The sequence below is a fragment of the Malurus melanocephalus genome, unplaced genomic scaffold, assembly GCF_030028575.1.
Source record: "Malurus melanocephalus ecotype Western Australia unplaced genomic scaffold, MMel_1.1 scaffold_520, whole genome shotgun sequence".
Taxonomy (NCBI): Eukaryota; Metazoa; Chordata; class Aves; order Passeriformes; family Maluridae; genus Malurus; species Malurus melanocephalus.
Window position 1 is genome coordinate 250,298 of NW_026623752.1, and position 3,953 is coordinate 254,250.

At 47.4% G+C, this 3,953-nt stretch overlaps 1 protein-coding gene across 1 annotated transcript in view; it reads right to left on the reverse strand.

The window, feature by feature from the left end:
- SNX19 (sorting nexin 19) overlaps positions 1-3,953 on the reverse strand; it is a 27,746-nt gene that overhangs the window by 3,026 nt on the left and 20,767 nt on the right. The window lies entirely within an intron of this gene.

Sequence of the window (3,953 nt, forward strand, 5' to 3'; positions counted from 1 at the left end):
AAAAAAAAAAAACCAAAAACCAACTCAATGCATCAGTTGCAGGAGATGTAAAGGCCAAGGAGCCACCAACACAGAGAAGCAGCTGTGCTCTAACAGGGAGACCAGGCACTCCAAACCAGCTCAGGCATTGCAGGAAATGAGAGCTCTTAGGGTTGGACCTCAAACCAAAGCAGGGCTGCTTTGCCTGATCAGCAAGGTTTGGACATGGCAAATGTTCTCAGAGGCAGGAGGACTTTTCCCCCATCAAGGACATACTTTAGCCTTCAATTATTGAAGAAATGACAGGACAGGAAGGTAAAACAGCACCCACGAGTCCTGGGTTTCTCCCATGAACTGGCAGAGGAAAGGAGCAGCTTTCCAGCAGCCACTGAATTGAACAGGACTGTGTTCTCTTCTCTTCCATTTTACTCACCCTCCCAGCTCCACAGCCTCACAAGCCAGGAGAGATGCTCCAGGACAGCACCAGACACAGTCAAATCTCTAAGGCAGCTTTTCCCTGTTTTAGCAGCTCAGCACGGTGCTGGTGCTCTGTGCACAAATTCTACTGAGAGGGGAAAAAAAAAAAGATTTTGTAACATAATAAGCAAGTTCCAGACAGGAATTAAGAGTRTAGCATATCCAGCGGAGACGGGAACTGGAGGGGCATTAAGGTAGGAAGAATATAATTACCTGACCTGGACTGTGGCCAGGATAATGGTATTCATTTATTTCAACAAAGCCACAAGTGCCAACACCTGGATTTTCCATTTCAACCCTGAAGATGGCAAATCTTTTCATTCTTCCAACTTCTGGCCAGAAGGAAGAATGGCCTTCCTGGTAAGGGTAAAAAATTAACACCCACCTCATGTGGGATGATGGGAGAGTTCAGCTTCAGCTTGATTTGGGGAGTCTGATGCCATCCCAATGCCATTCCTGCAGATCCCGAGGCAGGGCCTGCACCTTGCAGCACCCAGAACATCCTCCCACTCCCCCCAGCTCGGGCAGGAATTCAGCCACAGGCTCCGAGCACAGCCCCGAGTTCGATCTGGTATTAATTATCCTGTTCTGCAGAGATAAATGCTTAATCCTCTGGCTGTTGACACTGGAAATGGCCCAATCTACCCCGGGGTGGATATTATCCCAGGGAACTTGGCTTCAGCCATGATCCCACATCATGTGCTGTACAAATGTTCACTGGCTTGCAGGGAATGGATTTCATAGGGGCTGCATGGGCTCCTTCCGYGGCACAGATAATCCAGAAAAATACATGACCCAACCATTCCTTGTATCAGGTTTTTCTTCCTCCCTTTTTTTCTTCCTTTGACATAATACTTCAAATTTCACATAGAATTTCTCGTTTTCAGACAATCCCTATTTCCTTAAGCTTTGCAGCTTCCCTACTCCAGGGCTGATAGCAAGGGGAAGTTCCTTAGCAGCACTGCCCAAGGGATGTAGAGATGGYTCTGCACAATCCCTGCCTCTAGGGGAATATTTTCCTGTTTCCCAGAAGAAAGGCAAGTGATTCACGTTGCTTCCTTGGTTTTAGACTCCCTTGAAAGCCTAAATCAAGGAATTTGTGTCGGGGGAAAGCAGCAGTGCTGATGCCACCAGAAGTGGGAACTGTTCTGATTCCTGACCAAGCTTTAGGGACTTTGGTGTTTCCTGTGTCTGAGCAGTCCCACTGTGTGCCAGGAGGGACAATCATTGTCCCACACCCACTGCCATCCACCCTGCTGCCCCAGCCAGGCATTCTGGGACCCCWGGGAGACACCTCCCACCTTCCCACCCACACCTGACCCCTTCCCCACTTGTTCTTCTCTTCCCAAGGGCTGCCTTAGAGAAGAAACGCAAATTTTAAACCCTGACAGAGAARTAAGTTTGAAATAAAGTATTATTGCACATGAGTACTTGGGAGTGAAGGTTTGCTCCCCATTTAACATAACAATAAAAGGTTTTCCAGACAGTACAATTCCAGACTCCAACAGCAGCACCACAAACAGCTGATACAGGAAACAGAACAGAGAGTGGGACTTTTAGAACAGTGCATGGGACAGTCAAGGGACTTTTAGAACAGAACAGTGCATGGGACAGTCAAGGGACTTTTTTCCCCTAAAAACACCATTAAACAACCAAGATCTGTCTCAACATAAGGATATTGAGCTTCCAGTGGTGCCTTAGAGCTTGGCACCACTGCACTCAGTCACACASAGCAGCAATCTCTGCTTCCAGGAAGCTTCAGGTCAACTGAGGGAAACTGAGGCAGCAGGGAAGGAAATGTTTCTCCACAGAGCCAGCAAGTGGTGGGCTGGAAGCAATCACACACATCTACAAGGACCTGGAGAGGGGGAGCTGAGCACCCACCTCAGGCACAGACTGCTCTTTACCTAAGGTGACACAAGGCTGCAGCTCTTTGTTGAGATCCAATCTGGCTGCTCTCACCACCTGCCCTTTCGAGAGGTGGCTGGAGCCTTCTGCAAATTCCTTCTGCAAATTCCTTCAGGAAAAAAGGAGCTTGCTGGGAATATGACACACACAGAGCAAACTCAAGTTTTTTTAGTCAACACTGTTTGTTTTACTGAAGCAGTTTTTCTAGTCTCAGTCCAATGGAAATAAACTTCCAGCCCACCTGAATGCAGAAGTTTGTATTTGCCACCACTGTGCTCAATTTAATCCCAAAATTACACTGAGGCAAAGAACTCGCAGCAGAAAAAAAAGCTGAGCTTTTTATTGGATTTGTTTTACTCCTTAACAACAAGATGTAGAGAGGGGCTGTTTGTTCCTGGGCAGCTTCACCTCAGCTGTAAAGACTGTACCAAGATCTCCCAAGGAGAGAATAGGAATTTGAAGCCCAGCCAGTGAGAGCATGAGAAAGGGCTCAAATCCCTCATATCTGAGACAAGAAAGGAGGTTCTGGAGAGTAAAACAACCATTTTGCAATTCAAACTCCTTAGGTCTGCTCCCAACTCTGGGCTGACTTGAAAGTGCACGTAAGTAAATCTACTTTATCTCTCTTTGGATCYTAACACAGAGGGGGACATTGCTGCTGGTACAACCCCAAATCATTGCTGCACCATCCCAGCAACGCATCCAAAGTGGCAGCAATCACAACTTATCCCCATCAGGAGGACTGAATATTCAGTCATTTGCATAATTTCAGAGATGGGGGCTAAAAGGAGGGAGAGCTTTGTCTTCCTGGCAAAGGAGAAAGGTCAGCTCCTCCTTTCAGTGCCACATCCAGTGCGTGCAGGGACTGTTTTTTAGACTTTTCCCCAAGCCTGGAGCTGGCAGTGGATCATTTGCACTCCACGATCCTCTTAAGCAAAACCTTTTAATATTATCCCTGATCAATGACAGACCACAGTYCTGGAGCTCCAAAGCCACACAATTAATTAGGAAGCAACAAGAAAAGAAGACAACAGGAAAAGAGGACAGCAAGAAAACATCTGGGAAGCCACAAAGCACAACAGGGCTCTGCTGCATCATCTCCCACTCCTGCCAGGGAGGTAAATGGAAAAAGGAAGAAAAAGGAGGGATGTGGGARCCTGGCAGTGGGAAACAAGGAGCTGCTCCAAGCAGATGTTTGAGGATGTATCTGAGTCCTGCTTCCTGGCCATTTGGGATCATCCCAAAGCATTCTCCACCTGATCTACTCTTCAGCTCCTTAACACACAGRTGTTAGGAGCCAATCTACCATCTCTAAAGGATCCCTGCTGAGAAATGGCTCCAACATGCTTTGCTTCATGACATTGAATTCTGCCTGCTTTGGGATGTCCTTAGAGCTCCCTAAAAATCCGTGTGCTGGCAGCAAGATGATCCCTCCCTGTATTTTCACACAACAGAAGCACCAAGCAGTTCTCACTGTTGTGAGTCCATTATCAAGCAGTTCCTTTGTGCTCAGGAAAGAGCACAACAGGCACATTGCAGTTACACTGCCTTCTCTCCAAACGTGCCAGGGAGCATCCAGCTCCCAGAAA